This window comes from Hirundo rustica, chromosome Z, assembly GCF_015227805.2.
Source record: "Hirundo rustica isolate bHirRus1 chromosome Z, bHirRus1.pri.v3, whole genome shotgun sequence".
Taxonomy (NCBI): Eukaryota; Metazoa; Chordata; class Aves; order Passeriformes; family Hirundinidae; genus Hirundo; species Hirundo rustica.
In genome coordinates, this window is record NC_053488.1 from 34,111,174 (window position 1) to 34,134,309 (window position 23,136).

At 37.3% G+C, this 23,136-nt stretch overlaps 1 protein-coding gene across 1 annotated transcript in view; it reads left to right on the forward strand.

Moving 5' to 3' along the window:
* Positions 1–23,136, forward strand: part of ADAMTSL1 (ADAMTS like 1) — a 358,154-nt gene that overhangs the window by 40,416 nt on the left and 294,602 nt on the right. The gene's annotated exons all lie outside the window — the stretch shown is intronic.

Sequence of the window (23,136 nt, forward strand, 5' to 3'; positions counted from 1 at the left end):
TTGTCTGAAATTTTATTCTTTAAATAAAATCCTACAGTTCATTTCTGAAAACTCTATAGAAAACACAAGTAGAATTAAGAACATTTGAGTACACTCTTCTATGAGGTTTTTATATGCTAAAAGTACCTTCCATTTTATTTCAAGCATACTATCTTTAAATTTAGTGCATGAAGATAACAAAGAGGAAAACCAGAAAGAAATAAATTAATTGAACTGTGGCAGAAGACATCATCCTTTAATTCATATTATAAACCTCTCAGTACTCATCAAAATTCTAATTACATTGTTTTCTCTGTTGCTTTAAGTGAAAGGTTATTCCAAAGCCTCATTACTTTGTTAGTTAAAAACATTGCTACATACTTCACTTACATTGTGTTTTGCATATATCTTACAAAAGAAATATAAATACGCTAAGACGACCCCGCTGGGTTGGTTGTTTTTTTTTTTTTTTTTAATGTATTTTTTAATGTATTTTTAAACTTCTGGATCTTGTGGAATAGATGCATAACTTCCTGCCTTCTGACTTGAGTGCAACTTAAACAAGTGACTATGTTAGATCTGATGGATGACTTGTCTTGTGATGAGGACTAAAATAGTGACCAACACTATATATCAGTCCAGCACAAAAATTCTTTCTTTACAGTGGAAATGTTTGGCTTAATGGAAGGAGCAGAAATCAGAAAGCAGCAAAAAATACTAAAGACTTATTTCAACCTCAAATGTCTTATTACAAGCTTATGTTGATCTAATTCTGAGTAACTGTGGTTGTTTTCCCACATCTATCATTTTTAGAATAAACAAGTCAATCAAATGAACCTGTTTCAGATTGTTCACAATGTTTATTACAATAATTTGTCAGTTTTACACATTTTATTACAACCTTCACAATTGAAATAGCAATGCTAGTGCATAATTTCTTGAACAATAACAATCAATTCAATCTGAAATGTTCAACAAGATTTTATCAGCATATACAAAACCTCACTTTCTGTTGTCTAAAAGACATTGCTCTACAACTTTATGAATACTCATATTTTTAATGAGAAGTGCTATACATAAAAAAGATGGAAGATATTTAACAGTAAGAATTCAAAGGAAGAGCAAGCTGAAAGATTGCTTGCTCTTGAAAAATACACTTGAAAAATATTTGGGAGTCATATTTAAAAGAATTTATTTTTTCTTTTTTTAAGCTTTCAAAACTGTAAAATGAATATACCATTTAGTATCAAGTGTTCTTTAAAAACAGTATTTAATACTGTTTTTGTTTTTTAATATAATGCTATTATCTTTGTTGAAGTCTTTTTTTCCTTTATATAAAAAAATATACACTTGTGAATATAGCCTGTACAAAGAAGTCTGACTGCCGGATGATGGATTTACTGTGTGCTGGTTGCTGTTGTATATTCAGAAAGGGATTCAAGTGAAAGTTTCACTGCAGGAATCTTTTTCCCTTTCCTTCTCTCTTGAGAAATGCAATGTCATAACTGAATATGTGAAATGATATGTGGTGTGAATTGCCCTCTGAGCTGCTGAGGAGTTGAGTGCTTTGGAGACATATAACCAGATAGTAATGGAGATTAATGAAGATAGATGCAGTAGAAAAAAAGACTGCTATTAAGAGAAGTATTTTAAAAATGTGCCATCATACTGAGAAATTAATAGCCTAAAAGCTGAAGAAGAAAAAGAAAGAAAAAATCAAGTGTGGCTGAGAAGCAGCTGTCTTAATTAATCATCCTTTTAGCTTCTTAAGGATCAAGAAACTATGGATATTGGGCATGGAGAGGCTACATTAATTTACCATATCATTCCCCATTCCACAGCAGGAAATTAAATTCTTTAGTATATTTCTTGAGCATAATGTCAAATGTTTTACCCAGCTAGTTTTAAATGGCTTAAAAAATGGGTATTGGAAATGCAGTGATAGTTTTCTGGCTGATTTATGTGGAACTTCAGCACAAATTATGAAATTCCAAAAGGTGGTCAATGACCTGAAGGAGTACCTAGAAAAGGAGCAGTGAATATGCTGTAAATGTGCCTGGTGGTGAAACCAGTGATTAAGGAGTGAGAACATGCTAATGCATGACCATTCGATAATAGATTTAAAAGCTGGTGGAGGATACTATTACATTTGCAATTTGCAGTTATGATCTGATTATAAGATATGCCTTTGCCTGAATTAAGGTTCAAATGAGAACATATGGCAAAGCTAACAGTACAGATTTCGTCAAACACTAAATGTGAGTAGAGAGAGATAGAAGTAGGAACTGGGGGCAAGGAGGAGAAGGGAAAGAGGGAGAGATTAAGTAAAGATGTTACCACTATGTGGATTCCTATGCAACCTGCTATTCTTTCTTCACCTTGGTCTTCTCAGAGGTGGGGGTGCCTTAGTCTTTCTTCTGGATGTACCACTTTTTTACAGTCCAAGTATCAGCTATCCATGGGGCCTAGATGCCATTCCCATGACTTGAGATGGCAAATATATGAGCACTTGCTTCCTTGCCCACAGTTTGCCACAGTGGGAACTTCTGTCTAGGTGCAAACCTTAACATCCATTAGGCCTGGAATTAGCTCCTTCCTTCTGTGGGGGTGGCTTATTTTAAGGCAAATTCCTTCTTTGACAGTGTTTTGAGGCAGGTATCTACGTTCTTGTAAGCCCTTACAGCAGTTCAGAAGGAAGATCAGGTAAAGGGATATTGGTGGAACTTGAAGCCTGTCTTGGGGCGTGCACGTGCTTGTGAGATTGTGCCATCAGCCTGCAGAATTGAGAATTACTCCCTGAATTGTCAAGAAGCTGCAGAATGAGAACTTCACAGATCCACCTGGTTTTATTAAGTAGATTAATTGCAACATAAGTGAAGAAAAAAGTGGTAGGTGTTCTAGATATCCAACTGTATTGGGCGGGTGCAGTTAGATTTTTGTAGCACGGGGGCTGCAGGGATGGCTTTTGTAAGAAGCTGCCAGACAATTCCCCTGTGCCTCATAGTCAGTGCCAGCTGGCTCCAAGACAGACCTGCTGCTGGCCAAAGCTGAGCTCATTGGTGACAGTGGCAGAACCTCTGCGGTAACAGGTTAAAGAAGGGGGGAAAATTCGTGCAGACACGGCAAGCAGTCAGGGCTGCAAGTTCTCTTGCTAGTAAGGTGTGCTGTGTGTTGTTTGAGGTGTTTCTGCTGGCTGGTTGGTCTCGGGGTTTCTGTCAGTAATGGTTTCAACGTGGTTGAAAACTGTGGTTGGGACAAGTGGAGTCTTCACAAAAGGATGTGTCTGTACAGACCAATTCCTGCCCAGAGCGTTTGAGCTTATCCGTTGTTTCAGGGGGTGCTGTGGAGGAGGCGTGCCTGGGGTGTGAACAGGTGAATGACCTCCTTTCACTGGTGGCCAAACTTAGGGAGGAAGTTAAAAGATTAAGAAGTGTCAGGGAAAGTATCAGGGAAATAGACTGGTGGAGTTCAGCCCTTCCATCTTTAAGGGAGGCCCATCAAGATTCAGAGGACTCATGTGCATCCCCCTCCCAGGCAATAGAAGGACACCTGGTAGATGAAGGGGAGTGGAACTGGGTCCCTGCTTGGGGAGGTAATAATAAAAACTCCCCATCCCCTAGCCAGGTGCCACTTCCAAATAGGTATGAGGCCCTGGATCTAGAGAGCCAGACAGAGGATTTAGATGATTTAGAGGGAAATTATCTGCCGAGTGAGCCTCCCAATTATGATTCATCTGTAAGACGAAGCTCCATCTCTAACATCAAGAAGAAAAGAAGGGTCATCGTCACCTACTGGTGACTCTCTTCTGAGAGGAACAGAAGGCCCCATATATCTCCCGGACCCATTCCACAGGGAAGTCTGCTGCCTCCCTGGGGCCTGGGTATGAAATATCACTGAGAGATTTCCTGGGCTGATTCAGCCCTCTGATTATTACCCACTGCTCATACTCCAGGCTGACAGTGATGAGATCGAAAAGAGGAATGTCAACACAATTAAAGACTTTAGGGCACTGGGTCAAGTGGTTGATATGACAGGGGCCCAGGTAGTGTTCTGCTCAGTCCCTTTTGTGGCTGAGAAAAACGATGAAAGAAGTAGGAGAACACACATCATTAACAAGTGGCTTGAGGGTTGGTGTCATCAACAAGATTTTGGATTCTTTGATCATGGGGCATCTTTTATGGCACCTGCTCTGTTGGAACCAGATGGGATACATCTCTCTGTTAAGGGTAGAAGGTTCTTAGCTCATGAATTTCCACCCCCTCTGGAAGAAGGAGTGGAAGAGGTAATGTGATAAACTGGCCAAACCCTCATTCTTCATCCCCCTGAGCCTCTTGGAGAGATAAGATTTGATTGGCAATAAATGAAATTAATTTTTCCAAGTCAAGTCTGTTTTGCCTGTGATGGCAATTACTGGGTGATTTCTTCCTGTTCCTCATCTAAAGCCAAGAGGCTTTCATTGTGTTTTCTGTCCCCTGTCCAGATAAGGAAGGGGTGTGATGGAGTGGCTCCAGTGGGAACTTGGTTTCCAATGAAGATCAACCAGACTAATATGTGATCCTGTACGGAATGACCATACCCCAAATGCTAACAGCAGTTGTCTTTGTCTGTATCTCATTCTCCCAGAAAATGACAAGGGGAATCTCTCCCATGGTAGCTTCTTACTAGTAGGGAATTTTCCATTTTCTGAGCCTGAGAGAAGTGTGTTTGTTGGAGCCAGCTGGCAAGATTACCCCTACCATAAATATATACAGGTCAACTAACTATGCCGTGAAACATCATTTAGGAAAAGATTTTCCAGAATAATTATTTGTAGATAAGAGGAATGGATTAACCAACTCAAGATCTAGAGACTTTTCTTATTTATCAGACCAAAGTAGCTTGTTCCAGAATGTTTACAATCTACGTTGTCTATTAATTTTGTAATTCTTGAAAAACACCATTCAGATGTGCACAGAAATTATCTTCTTAACTCTTGTAAAATTATACAGTGCCAGAAAAGTGTCATAACACTTGGAATAGGACATGACTTTACCTGCAGCAGAGGTTTTTACAGATTTAGACTGCTTTTTCCCCCTTCCTCCCACTTCCCTAAAGATAATTGGATACCTTTTTTCTCCTACATTTGCCTTTGCGGTCTTTCTTTGAATGAGTACTGTTGGACAAGCTGAGTTATGTTTAACTTGTATAAGACAATCAAGAAAAGGTGGTATGAAGTGTCTTAAACACTTATCTTAAGCCTGTACATGCTTGCTAAGTGCCGAAGAAAGTAATTAAGAGTATAAACTGTTGTCTTACTCCAGAATTATCATCATATACCACAGCTGAGCAGAGCTGTAAGGTGTCTTCCCAGGTTTTGTGTCAAGTAGCCCACTGCTGTTTCATCTAGAGTATTAGATGCTTATTGAACCTTTTTCTTTTCGTCATCTAAGTTCTTTCTCAATAAATGCCTTTTGTATTTTCTTTAGTTCACAGCATTGGAAGTAGTTTTGCAACTTTGGATGACATCTAGAAATAATATTTTCCTCATAAACATCTTTATCACCATTCTTCAAATTCTAATTATTTACGTTTTGGCTATTATTTTTCCACTGCACTTCCAGAAAGTCAATTTGATTATCATTATGTAATCAGCTGGAATCTACACAGTAAACAGAGGTAGTTTGAATATTTTCCTCATTCCTTAAAGACACCATATACCAAATTTCTCAATATCAAAACTAGATTGGATTGTAACATCTGTTGGTGCCATTGATTTAGATTTTGGTGTATAAGTAAATTTTGATTACTTATGATTTTGCTTAGGAATAAAACCCCACACTTTCAACAGATTAAGTAGTTTTACAGCTTCCTTATGAGGGTAAGTGCAAGAGCATGAAGCTGTCAGGGAAGGCTCAGGGTGCATATAAGAAAAGGTTCTTTACCTAGAGGGTGTTGGGCAGTTGAACAGGCTCCACAGGGAGGTGGTCACAGCCTGACAGAGTTCAAGAAGTGTTTGGACAATGCTCTCAGGCACATTGTTTGACTCTTGGGGTGTCTCGCATAGGGCTAAGAGCTGGACTTTGATAATCCTTGTGGATCCCTTCCCACTTAAGAGTAGTCTGTGATTCTCCTACAAATATTAAGTTAAATTGGTACGAACCATTCAAGAATTTCTGCTTTGCAGCACTTGCAAGATACCTGATTTTGAATGGATACCAAAGAGCAATTGCAGGAGCTATTCTTCCAAGGTATCTCTTACAGTAGAATTTAACAATGATAGAGAAAAAAAAGGAACTCTGCCTCTAACTGAAATGAAATAAATCTCAGGTTGAGCATAGAAAGTGTGTCACTCTGCTTTTGGATTTTGGTGTTTGTTTATTTTGTTTTGGTTTTTTTGGTTGGTTGCTTGGTTGGGGGGGGGTGTTTTTGTTGTTAGTTTGTTTTTGTTTGTTTGGGGTTTTTATTTGTTAGAAATAAGATGGTGTTTCTTCCATGATTATTCTAAGATAAATCAATTTTTCTTAAAAGCATTCTCCTTTTTCTCAACTTGACTGGGATCTGAGTCCCTGCTTTCATCAGTGTGCATTTGCTCAGACCCTTGTTTTCCCATGTCTTCCAGACATTAAAGTTCTGGGCATCTGAAGCATGGATTGCAGTTCATAGGAAACTCTTAGTTCCTACTTTTATCCTTCAGATCAATTTCTCTGAATTTCCCCACATATATACCTGAGTACCTGGTCTAAGCTCTAAGGTATACTTGGTCAAGAAGCCTGATGCTCTGAGGATTTGTGTAGGCTAGGAGAAACAAAACAGATTTTTTTCCAATTTCTGTTCCCTAAACTGACATAAGTTTAAGAATAATGCATATATTAGAACAGGTATTAAATGCATCTTTCTCATTACTCTGAGTAAAACTGTGTTCTCTGCACATCAAATGATTCTGAGAGAGACAGCAATTTTTAATGTTGCTTGCCTAAAAAATGTCACAAGGGGCATAATAGTGATTAGGCTTGTGATGAATTTATGAGATTAGGGAGCATTATATAAAAGCAATATCATTAGCCATTTACGTAATTTGTAAATATCATAGCTGTTGCTAATTCATGACAAATGTTTTCAAGCTAACTTCGTTTTCTTCTGTATCTGAATTTTCTCATGAATTTCAAACCATGTCTCTTTTCTGGGCTTTTAAGAAAAGTGTACTTAGGTTCACAAGCTAAGTGTACCTCTGCAGTGAGCCCTTTGTGCCAAGATCCTTCAAGATTAAATAAGAGCTCCCTGAGTTTCTGGATGGCATTTTTTCTTCTTGCATTCAACCACAGATATCTATTTCTATGTTTCCTTATAATGTCCTTTTACTTTAACTTATTCAACAATGGTAATAGCAACACTGTTCGTAGCAAGATAAGTAAAAAGTCCTTTAACTGACTTCAGGCCCCTAACTCTTTGATAATGTGGCATTAGACTTGCTTATGATATAATAATGCTTGGGTAGGTGCCACCTTACCTATGTGGCCGAAAAATTAACATTTCTCTGTCCTCTTTTCCTGCATTATTTATCATAATGAGAGAGCTTTCTCATATTTTAAGGACAATGGAACAGGATCATTACAACTTCATAGAAGTCTTAAAATTTCTCTGAATAGCAGCTTTCCCCCCTCACTGTCCTCATGAGGACCCCAGAGATTCAGGGTAAAGGGAGTTTACTTGCCTCTGCTGCTAGATTCAAATCACTGAACATCCAAAACTGAGCAAAGTCTGAGAAGGCGGGAAAGGTGAAAAAGCAATAACATGATACTGATTTCACAGCACTGCCAAATTAATTTTTTAAACAATCTTAATCTTTGAAGACTTGTCCTTTATACTGATCATGAAAAACAGCATTCCCATTGCAAGTAACAGTGTTTTGAGACTGTTTTTATTCCAAAGCCAGAGGTGTAGCAACACTGGATCACAGACTGGCAATGAACTCTCCCCACATTATGAGGTCCCTGGCTTCTAAAATTCCAGTGATAGATTGAGTGATATCTTAATAGCAAAAAAGAAAAAAAAAAAAAAAGAAAAAAAAAAAAAAGGTGATAATTTTAATGGGCTCTGTTGTCCTTTCTATTTAAGCCCTTATAGATCTTTTTCTCTGATTATAATTAGCAAATACTAAGTACAGTATTTAATTAAAATTTTTAATCAGGTACATCTTGAACACAGATAATACTTGAAACCACTTCCAGGCATTTGAACATAGTCTGTATGAATTGTGTTTGGCATTCCTGCTTAGTCACAATTCTGAAAAGTTTACCTGAGACTGGACTTTAGCCTTGACAACTTTTCCTCCAGACTATGTAGAATTTTTGTGATTCGTATCTGGCAACAGATAGCATTTGAATTTTTGGAGAAAGAGGGACAGTTATTAAACTATGCACATTTTCAGGGAGAATGCAAAAGGGGAGCTGGTAGTTTGCTTCTTTTAAATTCCTAATCAAGATTTGGGAGTGCAACAACAAAATGGCCAAAAATTTCTGGAAATTAGGAGGACTGGCAGTTTTATGACACTAATGAGGCATTCTTAGAAATTGAAATAAGTTCTTGGTTGCACATGCAGCTGTGAGTACACAGCATAACCCTAAACAACTCAGCTGAGCCTGAAACTTCTCTGTGCTGTTTACATGCACAGAAATCATAGATAGTCCTTGCCTTGGGGAACTGACAATCCAAAGCACATCAGGAAGAGAAATGCTGATGCAGTGAGTTGAAAGACACATCTGGGTCAGACAGAAGTGGAACAGAATTTAAGTTTTCCAATTGCTTTTCTGAGCCCAGAAGGCTCAGAAGGAGCCTGAAGCCTAACATGTTCTATGTAAGTTGCTATAAATAATACCTAAATGTAATTATAAACATAAATACTTTAAAAGGCTTGTTATACATTGTGTTTTGCATCATTTACAGCGCTAGCATCCATCTACTGCTAGCTTAAGAGACAGTTTCAGGCTTGTGAAGAGAAAACATATTGTTTAACATGTTGTTAATCATAGTGGTCATAAACACCTTCAAATCCTCTCCCCATTACTTCCCAAATTATTACTCTCTCCTCTCTCAAAAAATACACTTACTTCAGAGTTGCTAGGATTAGTTTTCTCAGTTTTCTAATCAGTTTTCACACTTTATTTGAATCACCTGACCTGCCTTGTGTCAAAAATAGTAAGTCTTTTCTCTACAGATAGGTCCCCAAGGTCAACAAGAATGTTTCAAGATACTGTTCGATAAAGAAGGTGGTGGTATTCTCACCAGCAATAAAAAGTACTGGTTTTTTCCCTCTCTTTATGGACTTCTTAGCATTGTGTTGAAAAACATATTCATATTAACAACTATTTCTATTTCTTTTTATTCTGAAACAGAGCTCCTCAAATTTTCACTTTAATTCTAAGAATAGATTGACTTTTGTTTAATTTTACAACAAATTAAACTCTTTGTGCATTGCAGAATTCTAGACCAGCCAGATTTTAATTTGTGATTTCTACACCTTGTTTCCTATAAATGAATAGAGGCTACAACATGAAAACAATTCTTGGTTTCTTCAATCCAGCTTAGAATTTCATTTTGGATTGAGCTAAATTTGAGCAACCTGCTGAAAGTAAAATAAATCAATATTCCTTTTCAAGTCCCTTCTGTATTTTTTGCATGGGAAAAAGAACTTTTCAAAGTCTATGTGCCCTGTCATTAACTGTGTAATTTAATCTCCCTTGGACTTCAAGAAAACAGAGATGAAATCTAACTTTAGATAGATTTAGAAGCAAAATATGTTGTCATAAATGGATAATTAACTAGAAGGATTAACAAAATATCATTATCCTGGTAGTTAACAAAAGTTAATGAAAGTTATGGAGTGATTACAAGAAAGATCATACAGCATTTCCAAATGTTAGTGAGAAGAGTTCTAGCCATACTGTAAAGAGTGCAAATCCATGTGGTAAAACATGGAATCTTGGCTCTAGTTGTCTCCTGTAGGGCTAAATAATCTGCATCCATCTTGCTCTGAAAACCTTATCCACGTCTGATCCCAACATTTATGAATTCTGTGGTTTATATAATGAATAATAACTTCTTGATTAGAATATACTCTGACTTTTATTCACTGTGGGGCAATGGGTATTTCTGCCTATTCTTTGGTATGCTTTACCTGCAGGGAACAAAAGTCAGATTAAAAATCATAGGACGTGCAAACTAAAAGTAACTAAAACTGCTTATGAGTTGAAGAATGTGAAAAAAAATTAGGTTGATTAATCCTACAAAATGTTGTACCTTGATTCAGAGTCTGGAACAAGTTGAAATATACTTAAATAACTCTTGGGCCCTGAAGCCTCTCCTAATCTTCTCTTTCATTTTTTTGTTTTTTTCCACTCCCTTGTAATTCTAGTGTCAGTGTTTTAAAATGTTGTAAAAGCATATGGGTGTACAAATAGGAAAATGAGATGCTAGTTGTTGAAGAATACAGGTATATATTCTTCTTTTGTTATTTAAAACTACAATTGTAACTACCTACCTACAAGTTGAAGTCTGGTATAGAATAGTATAAGATCATGTTATTTCTCCTTCACTTGTGTATTTCTGTATCTTGGTCAAACTTTTAATACCCATGAGAATAGTGTGCTATTTGGAATTAATAAAAACCGAGAAAACAGAGGCAATACTTTCTGGATTTTTCTTGAAATATCCTCATCTGTCTCAAAAATAATAATTTAGAAAAACTGTTCTGTACCTAAGCTGTCCTTTTGGTAGGACAGAGGTATAAAAAGGAAATTAGAACCTCTGTCCTTTGCCTCCTAATATGCCTATTTGAAATTTTCACTGAAGCTTTCTGTATATTAGTTGCTGAAGGAAGAGTCAGTCATTCAATATTTGTTTTTCTCCTTTTTTAAAAAATATGAATACAAAATTTAACATAAAATAAAACTTCTTCTATGTTTTATTTTATTTAAGAAGAGTCTTCAAATTTAAAATTAGTTTGGTGATTGCTTTTTTAAACATGTATTCCTTATTTCTAGCTGAAAAGACCTTAAAAATTTAAACAATTTTCTACTATTCAGGATTTTGAGCTTCTGTTTTCTAACTTTATGAAAGTAAAGAGTTTTTTTTATCTGTCTACACACTTTTAAATTTTTACCCATATAACACAAAAATTTGTAGAAAGTTTTTTAATCCTTGGATTTTGGGCAGCAAAATCATTATGAAAGCCAACTAATCTTTTTTAGAGGGATAGCCCCCGTATGTCTGCCTTGAGAAGGCAATGGGAAAGAGTGACTCTTTCTTCATCCTGAGCCTTTAAATCTTTTGAGGATTTGTCTGGACAAAAAGATTTCATTAAGTAGTATTATATATTTTATCATTTATAGGTGTTTAGTTCTTTTTTATCTGAATGTTTTTTCATCTCAGAGGGAGGAAAGAAACTCAGAAACCCCTTTGATGAGTTTGGGTCAGCTGTTCCCTCCCAATCTCTGACTCTCACCCAGTTTACTGGTCTTTGGTGATGCAGGTGTTTACCTGCACGTTTGATGCTGTACAAACATTGCTCAGCCACAGGAAAAACATTTATGTGTTATCAAATTTATGTGTTATCAAATATTGTCCCAAATGCAAAGCAAAGCACCATGTAAGCTGCTGTGAAGAAAGTTAACTCCATCCCAGCCAGACTCAGTGCAATACGGAAATTGCTCATCCAATTGACTGTTTTAATAAAACGTTCACAAAGATGTTAGAGGTGTACCTGCAGGATGAAAAGAAGAAGGTACAAGGGATCACATGTACACAACTGGACTTCAATGAAATTTGAACTGTTCTCAGCTGTTTGGTTGGAAAGTTAGCTAAGTAAGGGTCATTATGTCCTGTTTACCTGAACTGGTTCTCAGCTCTGTGAAGTATTTATTTCTGCTTCCTGCCCTAGGCTCTTTCATTAAAGTTCCATGTTGTATTAAGTGTGGTGATGTGTCAGTGGAAATGTTTTTGCGGGAAGTAGCTGTTTGTGGAAAATTAAATGACAGTATTCTAATTAAAAATTGTGCATCTCAAGGGAATTCTACAGTGCTTCATCTAATTAGAACAGTTGTATTAATCCATTTAACCAGAAATGTTCATGCTAAGTATTAGATTGATGACCACCAATCAGGATTCCCAACATGTTCCAAATAAATAAACTTTTCCTTTTACACTGTATGAATATGCTTCCCCGGCTCTTTCAACATGCATTATATGTTTTTTATATGTCTACTATGTTACAAATTTAATCTGTAACATGAATTTACCTGACTATGACAGTCCTCATTCCCTGATGAGAGCCATGTCAGCACAAAGAAGGCCATCATTTTGCTATTTCCCATCTTTACTAGATTTTTCTAATGTTCAATTATAATAACTGAGACAACTTGGAATAATTTCTGTGCCTGTGACAAAAGCCTCTTTGATGAGAATGGAGAAAAATACTTCTGCCCTGAAGAACAAACACTTTCCAGCTTTTCAGCAAGCTCTGCAAGAACCATTCACGTTTGGCTATCTCACTGTAACAAAAGTAGTCTGGAACAGATTTTACTGCTCCTCTTTATCGCAACCAAAGTGAGTAAAACCCACAGAGCAGGTGCCAGCAGCATCTGACACTCACTCAACTCAATGAAAACTGCTAAACGGCACTGAAAAGTAGAGAGGTCAGCACAAACCTCCATGCTTTTCCACAGCTAGACAGCTTCTGTGTTGAATGACAGAGCTAAAAGCTATTTTAAATATCTCTTTCAAGTCTGCAGGGTCACAAAAACCTGAAAGGTCACAAAAACATTGGACACAAATGGAAAGCTCCTTTCTTTCCACTGAATCTACCTACCTGAAATATCTACATGCTCCTGCATTTCAGAAGACTGACTAATCAATAGGTTTTGCCATATCCCAGACTGAGTTTTTTCCACTATTCCTAAACTATTTTCACCTTGAATAAAAAGTGTATGTCTGCAGTAGCAGAGAAATACTGCCTGGCCTTTCCCCATTTTGCAGAGATATCTTAATGCAGAATCCAAGGAAATATTTATTTGCCTCATGTAGGAGGACTTGGTCATATTAAGCACTTGAACATCCACGAAGTCTTAGAAGACCTAAACAATTCTAGGGGGAGCATCAAAAGGAAGACACACAGAGACAACTTTCTCAATTGACTTAATGGGCTACAGTATCATGTTGGTATATGACAACTAGAATTCACATTCTTGCAGTTGACCAGGAAGAATGGGGATTCAATGAGTATGAAAAGTGACCTTCCTCAAAGCAGCCTCTTGCCATGCTTGTTCCCCTCTCATCAAAAAAACCCAAACCTTTTAGTAAAAAGTTTAGCCTTAAGAATGACACTATATTTAGTAGGGAGACTTTAGAATTCCACATTAATTAGATTTACTTAAATTGGCATATTTTGATAAAGTATTTTTTAAAGCACTGGCAATATTCTGGTATTTTGATATTCCAATATTCTTTTTTTTTTTTTTTCCCCTGGTGAAAAAAGCCTGAGAAATGAGGGGAGTGGTGAACCAGAGTATTCATAAATCTCAACATAGGTTTTAAATATATCAAGGGTTAGGGAGAAAGCAGTGACTCACCTTGAGCTCAGCAGTGGGTGGAAGACCAGCTTTACTCAGCATCTGAGGCAGACAACTATCTTTTAATAACCTTTCATGAAGGTTAGAGATAGAACAGGTAGAACAGAAGTTTTTAAATTACACTGAACCACAATTAAACAATTTTTGTTTGTCAAATTCCTACCTTTCCTAGAGTACATTCTATCACTAGATTGCAAAGGGATAGAAGAGGAGTGGGCATATATGTTTAATTATATTACTTCATTTTAATCTATTTACAATTTAATTTTGCAGAATGTTATTGTGTTCTGGTTCCAAAAATCTCCAAAGTCAACTTCAGCCCCAGCCACTGTGTCTGCACTTTGAATCCTTTTGAAGTAACTTTGGATTGGACCAAAGCTGACAGATAAGTCAAAACTTGGCTGTGAGCAGAGGATATTCTTCTCCTTCAAACCACTATTTCCTCCCTCGCGTCACTGAGGGCAGTGCAAGTCCAATCTGTAGATACTTCAAAGGCTACAAACAGCAGACACTGTAGCTATGTCTGAGGCTGAAACAGATGGCTCAACAGAACCAAAAGATTTTGTGGCTTCCAAGTGCTTCTCAGCACATTTTAAAGAAGATTAAAATGGGAAAAAAAATATGTATAAGTCTCCCTTTTTCTTTGAAATCTGGATTTTACAAGAACAACTGTCTACCTTCATGTCTATGTGAAACTCTTTCCAGTATAAAGTATGAAAAAATCTTCAGACAATCAGCTTTACAAAGCCAAACATTCAGTTCCAGAGCTCCCTTGCTTTTGCCAGTTTAATTGGTTTACTATTCAAGTTTGAAGTGGTGAAGGCAGTGTTCACTTGAAGGATGAAATATTTAAACACAAACAAAAGGAACTGAAAAACACTCTGCACATTGAAGAAAAAATACACAGTAAAATAATTATATTTATATCTTATACTTCGTAACTTCCTCTCACAATAAATTAAAATACTGTAAAATTATTTTTCATGTTTATTTCTGTTTCCAACTCAGACCTGGCATGAGGTTGATGACAGCTGTAAATTAAACTAAGTCTTGAAAACATTGCGAGTTTTAGTTATTGGCGTTTCTCTTCTAAGGGTTTATTTCAAAATATTACTCCTTGCTTACATGTTATAGATAAGATATTCTGTTTATTTGCAGTGTGGGATTTGCCTACAATTTACTCATATATCATAAAAGCTTATTTACATGTTAATGGACAAGCTACATGTTTATCATAATATAAAACTTGACTTTAAAATGCCTAAGTGGATGTAAAAGAAAAATGAGAAAAATATGAGGCTGATCTTCTTAGTACATAGAGTCTTCTGACTGAGCTCTTTTCATAAGACACTACATCTTTCTAAGACAGTAGCTTTTCACCTTCATTAAACCAGACTATAGTAATGTTGTTTATAACTCATTATCAGTATCACAAATTATTTTGTTATGTGGTATTCATGCAGCTAATTAGAAGACAAGCTTAACTGTTTGTCTATTAATCCTTGGAAAGTTTTTTGCCTTTCTTGAAGTTACTCCTTCAGGCCAAGTTAAGTCGTTCATGCAGTGGCTGTGGGTGTACTTTACTCCAGTGCTCTGTCCAAAATATTCCCACTAACACAGGACGTGCTGCAGACATTTACCAGTAAGAACCACCTCTATTTAAAATAAAAGTGTGAGGGATCAAAGTAGGGGGTTTTGTCACCTCAGTCCCTGAGGGTTTTATATCTACAATTCTGAGAAATTACTTTAAGTCCAGGAAGATTGGAAGATGAATCAGGGCATGATCCCTTGTCTCAGCTGAGCAAGAGTCCAGATCTGTCCTCTATGAGAGGATAACTCCGAGAGGAAAACCTTCTACCCAGAAAACAGGTTTTAATGCCATGGTGCCCAGCTCAGACAGGACAACATACCAGCTTCTGGCTGGTGCGGATGTGAACTCAATTTTAGTGACAGAAGCTCATTGACACCGGACAGCAGTAGCAATGGTAGCTAGATCCTTCCATGTCTCGTAGCAGGAATGGAGCTGCGGGAGACTTGGTGATCACCAGGGTGGCTTTAATTGCTTTACTGCTGTTACAGTGGTGGTTCCTGCAAACAGCACCAGCTCATATTGTTAGGCATGGCAAGTTGTCATCATTCTGTCCTGATACTCTGGAGTGCTGGAAGTAGCACAGATTTGTGGGAAAAAAATGTGAATTAAATCCATTAACTAGATCTTCAGTGCATTGAGTTATGATATTCTGAAAGGTCAATACCAAGAAAATTAAAAGTACTATTAATTGTGCATATTTTTGAGCAGGCATGATAATAGGCCAAATACAGTTGGAAGAACAAAAAGAAAGAATTCAGCATATAAGCTTAGATAAGGAGTAGTCTGATTCAGACATTTGCAAATAGTAATCTAGGTATTTTACTGGGGGGTTGTGTGTGTGTATGTTTTGTAGCAAATTGTCAGATCTACATAGTGACCTGAATGTTACTGTTTTGTTATAGTGAAGTATTTTTTTGATTCTTGGTAATTAACAGCTTTTGGAATGTCAACTAAGTGTGGCTTAAATGATAATATAAAATTTGAACACTGAAAAGGTTTCCAGATGTATCTGCATGTCAGATGTACTGGCAAAGACTGCACTGGAGAGAAATGCATTGAAAGATATGACCAGAGGCAAAAATTCCACACTAAAGAGGCTTCTATCTATACACTGTATCCTCTCATTTTTCTCAGCTCCTGGGTTGAATCAGCATTCACCAAAGAAATATAATTTTGGGCAAGGGGAGGTGTTTTCATCTCAGAACAGATATGGGAAATAATTTCCTTATAGTCTGTCATGGCATAGATACTGGCTATGCTTCACTATCTGCTAAGATGGTCTTATTGCCAGTCAGTGGACTTAAGCCATTGCAACTAGTTGTTGTTGCAAACAGGACTGGTCAGAGCTGCTTGATACAAAGTTTGCGGTGAGCTTATTCTGCTTGTGCCGCTTCTAAACACAATGGACAAACAAAAATGGAGAATGGGAGAGTCTTCAGCATCATTTTACATTTGATAAAGGCAGATGTCCCTGGTAGATGTAGTTCCTGTGTCCTATGTTTTCTGAGGACAAGATGAATATGTTTTTCCTTTTCACATCTGTTCTTATTAATATTTCCCATACATAAAGATATTAAGTAGATTATGAAAATTACATGACTCCAGCAGGTGCTGTGGAGAAATGGTTTCAGTAAGTAGAGAGGGCAGTGCAGAATTAGGCAATGTAAAGACACAGAAATAAGGACACAGTAGGAATACTGCCACTATGTGTGAGATGAGAGGTGAACTCTTTCCACTTACCTATTGCAAAAAATATAAATCTTTAAAAAAGTAAAGGAAAGAAATCTTGCACTTCTAGTACTCAAGTGACTCTAGAAAACAGGTGAGGTTTGGTGTCTCTGTGTTGCACTGCATTCAAGTTTATTTCACAGCAAACCCTGTAGTGAGCAGTGAGAGGAAATTTTAGAAAACAGAAGCAGACAGAATAATAACTGTTTAACCCAAGTGTTCTGAGTTTTCCTTTTCCTAGATTGATTTTCTGAAGAAAAACATATGTAGCAGAAAAAGATCCAAATATTGTCCTTATTGAAGGAAACTCTACAGATTGCACTGAAGTAGTCACCAAAGAAACACAGGAAAGTGCTACTGTGAACTACCACTACCATGGGAAGAGGGCTCTCATTCATTTCCAGGGAATTCACAAAGACATGAAAGGATTCTAGAAACCAAGCTGCATTTAATAACAAATAGAATTAATAGGATTATCCTTGGTCTTGAATTAAGATATCTGAATACAAGACCAGCACGTCTTCTGGTAGTCTGTATTACTTCAGAAAACTGAAGGACGTGACGATGCTAAACAGATTAGAACACATATGAAGTATTCTGGGCATTACTTCTGGTGTGGATGTGCACCATACAGGTATGATATGATTGTGACTTTATTAAGCACTTAACAAATTAAATAACATTTAACCGTTCCTCATGGGTGATGTGCTGGTACAGGAAAAAGAACTAACAGCAAATCTGCTCATCTGTGTCCATCCAGATAAAGGACAAACATTTTCTTGTCTTGTCCCAGTGCTACAGGCTGGATGGGAAACATCAGTCCTCTGCTGACATGGGAGACTCATTTTATCTTTCTCTTCATCAAGGCCTTAACCTTAGTGAAATCAAAGCTGTGAAGACGGCAAAACATGATGTGGAGTTTTGTTGAAACTGCAATTCTCAGCAGAATTAAGGTGAATTAATATAGCTAAACTCTCCAGTATTTACAGCTATCAGATTAGAAGAATATTTCATGGAGTGTTACAGATATTATGGGAGAGCTCTATCAACAACAGAAGACTTCTGGGGTTAGTAAGTAATGACTTCATTTGAACATGAATCTTAAACAACAGCAGTAAAATATTTGAGTCAGTTTGAGTTCCCTTATTTGGCCCTGCGATTCTTTGCCTTCCTGACCAAACTGTCTCCTAGGCCTAATGCATGAGGTGTCTGTCTTTGCAGCAGACAGGCATGCTATGAGCTGCATTTATGGCTGATGTCTTATTTCTATGCATACATTCAGATGACTGGCACTTTCTGAATACCTGAGAGAGGAATCCTTCCCTTTCCACCACACATTACTGCTCATGCTACTCATCCATCCTGCCTTTTGACATCCATCATCATTGCTGCTAAGAGTGATTGCAAAGCATAATTCTCAAAGTCTGTCCATATTAGTATGGCTTTTGGCAGAGGCGGTAAGAGCGCTCCTTTGAAAGAAGTACAATACTCCTTAGCCCACTGAGTCAACACATCTGCTGGTGTGAGGAGGGATGAAATCCCTAAGAGAAATTAATTTACAAGAGAAACTACTGATTACCATCAAGTACAATAGATATTTTCAGGCAACATAATTATCTTGATTAATCTTATACTACATTTTTTCAGTGTGATACTATAGGCCTTCTAAATACTGTTGTCACATCCTGACAACTAAATTACCTGAAGTGCAGTATTAATAGCAGTCATGACATTCTGTAAAAGCCGCACGTTGACAGTTCTTTCAGTTGTGCCTCAGTAACTTGCTAGGTTAGAAATGAACAATCTGAGTATGCCTGGCTCCAGCCAGTAGCACATTTCTTAAACCCACTTGTTTGACCTGATTTTAGCTTCAGTGCCTGCCACTATTTCTGTGGATTCTTGCATGGAGAAATGAAATGCAGTTAACCCTTTTCTGACTTGAAACCATCCTGTATTTTTTTAATTGCCTTTATTTTATTCACAATGAAATAAGTTGAAAAGTCAATATTGCTTTCTTTTTTTCCATTGACTGAGATATTCCTTAAAATAGCATTCAGTTGTGAGTAGAAATTACCTGTTTTGTGAAAAAAAATTATCTTCCCTGGGTGAAATTTACACTGTCCTGGCTGACTGCAGTAGGAATACTACCTGATACCTGGGCATGAACTCTGCCATGGAAACACTGACCTAAGCCTAGGCTGCTGAATTCCTACTATCCATTCTATCCAGACAGCTGATGACCCATGCTGTTCCTGGTCAGCACAGGGCTATCCTGGGTAAGTTGATTCAGATTTCTGTTACCCTATCCAAGGGTAAGTTGATTCAGACTTCTCTCTGTTCTGGACAGACCGTTGTCTTGCCTGGGGTATTATTTCAGTGTCAGAAAAGTGCAAGCTTCAGACCAGGGAAGAAGCATGCTCTCATAAAATGTGTTAATTGAAGTTAATCATACTTCATTAAAAGTCCACTGGCCATTTTTTTGAGAAGTTTGATAAGTAGGTGTCATAGTTTTAATTTCAAACCGGGCAGAAACACCAATTTATGTAGTGGCTTCACGTTCACTAAATTTTGGTCTTGGTACTTACTCTTTCTGTGGGAGAGAGACTAGGAGAAAAACAAAGCAGGCTCAACCTTAAAATTAACAAATAGTTTTATTAACATACACTAAAAGAATAGAAAAAAAGAAAGTTGGGAAGAAACTAAAATGGAATGAAACTTCAAAAACACTCTTCACAAACTGTTCATTTTTTTTACAAAACAACATAAAGAGACAAAACTCGTAATTTTCAGTCAGTTTCACTATCTAACTATAGTCTTTCATCAATTCATTAGGGGAAGAGTCTCTCTTAGAGTCATGGATCCCACTGACAACTTAGAACAGTTCTCTTGTGGGTTTTAAACTGTCACAAAAACAACCGCCCGGAGAAACCTGCCTTTGTGACCCCTCCCAGGAGCAGGTTCCCAAGCTGCTTATGGGTCATGGGTCTTAGACTTTTGCATACTGGGGTGTCACCTTTTGAAGATGAATAACTCCAAAGCAAATGATTCTTCACCTCAAGGTACAGAGATAACTTCTCACTTCTTCACTGGCGCAGGGGGCTTCTCATCTCTATCTCTGTTCAAGCATCTCATAGGATATTACTTAGTCCATCACAAACACCTTTGCTCAATTCTACACACAAATTAAAACAATCATCTCCCTAAATGCATATTTTTCCCATGATTTAAAGGAATGACCTAAATAAAGAGTTCATTTCCATGGCTCAAGTAAGAATAGAACAACCAGCTCTTCAACCCTCTGTCCTAACAGTCTTTTCACTCTTGCTACTGACTTCATGGTGTTGGTCTTTATGTTCACTCTGTCCTTTCTTACTCTCTCAGAGAAGAGCTAAGCTCTGGAAGTTTCATGTTGCTAAGAAAGAGTTAAATCTGCTCGGAGTCTTTGTCTCTCCCTCTGTAGCTGGTGGTGTTAGATGTTTCAAGGCCGTGCTGATGACAGAGGAAGAGCTCACAGAAACATCAGAGATCAGAGCACCCGGGCAGTCCGGAATCACAAAAAAAACCAGGCAGGACCACAAATGCCTTCCCAGCCCACCCCTCAGTGCAAATCGGGGTGGCTTTGGCCCAAATAGTGCCCACAGCTCCTATCAGGAGCTCAGCAGAGATCTCTCCCCACTTTAGAGAAGTCCGAAGAAAGTAGCTGTTGTAAAGCAGCAATCTCTCCTTCCCCCACTTTCACCCAGGAGCCGATGGAATCCGGCCAGGCCTCAGGCCAGCTCCCCGCCAAAAGGGGGGAGCAACAGGCCCATCTTGATGTTACCTGTCTCTCTCTGGCCAAAAGAAGAAAAAGGACCCACCTACAAGAAATTCATGAGGTTTTATATAGTACTTCCCAAAGTCGCAGCTAACAATTTCAGTAGATAGAACAGATGCCCATATTCTAACTAACTCTCTGATAGGTCCCTGTCTCTTCTAAAGCAATTCCCAGGTCCTGACCTGGAGAATAATTCTACATTCTTCTATAATTAAAAAACCAAACTGTACTAACCCATGACAGTAGGTAAGACTTTGCAGGTTATACTACTATGGAGTTATCTTAGATTTGCCTTTAAAGGAAAAAAAGTTACAGATACTTGAACCTTAAAAGAAGGGATCGGCTTTCTGCTAAACAAAATCATTCTTTCATGTATATAAACTGTTTTCCCCATAGGTAACTTTTTGCTGCCTCTTATCACATAGTTCTAGATAAATTTTCATAAAGTGATGACAAAGATCTAATCAAGAAATAATAGCTTAAGGGCCATTTTCATTATTCTGATCTGGAGACTAATGCAATAGAAATTGGGATGATGTTATTGGGTAGTAGAAAGAAAATTTCTTATTCTTTGAGCAGTGAAGAAGAGAGTAATTGCTTACTGAAATTTATCTACAAGATTTTGTCAAGTGTAATTGCTTACACTTGCAGGGATTTCTTCATCACAAAAGAAGAAGAACATAAAATGTGAAAAGATTTGACTCAATTATGAGTGCAGCTAATATTCATTAGTTTTAATGTTAGCTACATTAACATATCCTCTGACAAGTCAGGCCCTACAGCTAGTAGAAAGAAATCCTGAAATTTCTGCAGTGGCAGATTACCTGCCTGTTCTAAAATTAATCAAGGCATATGACAGCTACAGGTTGGCTTCATCTTGCTTTGACACCATAGCATGTTATTAGGTATTACTTTACTTTCACTAAAAGGAAACCTTTTTCATTTTTTTCTTCTCCATCCTTCTCCCCTATTTTCATATCTTCAGACACTGAGTTGTGTTGAACAACTTCCAAAACATTTTTCCCTCCCTCTTCTCCCATTAGATCTTGTCATAGCCAGGAGTGAGATTTTGATTTTCTAATACACAGATTTTTCTCATGACTGAGATTGTATATGCACACATAAGAAATGTCCCAAATTGCATTCTCCACCTATCAGCAATTCTCTTGATTTGTGGCTGCATCATCATTTTAAGAGCTGAAAGAACTGGATATTTAGACATCCTGTGTCACAGTGATGATATGCTACAATGGGCAATATAATTCATATGGTGTTGCATCCTGATTTATTAGGTTTCACTCCTAATGTTATGAGCATCCATTTGAATATTCCTTGTTTTTAATCAAGAGTCTAACCTAGAGTTTGCCATTGGGTTCTGTATTTCTCTACTAGATTTTTCACTTTCTGCTGAGAGTGGCATGAATTACTGTTACTCCAAGAAGTAAGATTTGCACAGAGCTTGATGATTTTATTTCAGGGCTGCAATATGCACTGTGGCTGTTGCGTGCTAAAGGAAATTTTATTTCCTATCACAGGTGATGGGAACTGAAGTGTAGTCAGTGTGAGAACTGACTTCACTCTTCAAAAAGTGCATTACTGTTAGATTTTTGGAGATCTGGAGGCATCCAACAATTTTTAGTGCCAGTTCTTTCTAGGCAGACCTACAAGCACTTACCTGCCTTGATTTTTGCACATCTTGAATAACATTTTCAGCATACATTTCTATTTGCAGAACATGTAAAAAGAGAGAAGAACATATGTCAGCTACATTTATTTACTTTTCTTAGTGATTTAATGAGAAATGTATATTGAAATGTTAGATGTCTTCTCCTCTGGCCAGCACATCAGTAGGCTTTTAACCCCAGCTAGGAGCAGGACTGGCATCAAAATTCCCCATGGAAATTGTGTAAGTTTTCTTTAGTCATCTTAACAACTCCAGATTTAATTTATGTCAATGAAAGGGACTTAGAATAGAAACCTGCTGCTGCTGTTAGGCAATTGTCAGAGCATAGTGTTGTTACAGCATGACTCTGCTCCTAACTTGGCACCTTCCATATATGATTAGCAGAGTCCCTGTAAAATCTTGCAGATATTTTCACTGAGCATTCACAAAAATAAAAAAGAATTAACATCTTACTGCTTACTTCTCCATTCTGTTAGCACACAGCTTTTACTATTCTCCATTGAAACTGTTGTTTGGGAAATTATTTTTCTTTTGCTTTGATTGCTTGATTTCTATTGGATACCATCTGATCATTTAGAAAAATCTACAACTTGAGATACTAGGAAGAGATTTAAGTAAACCTTTGTTTCCTTACCTACCTGGTATTTTTAGAAAATCTTGAATATCATTGGGGAAATTCAGCACTTGACAAATACTGCAGGAAACTTCTCAAAATCTCTTCTGAAATCTCTGATGGAGG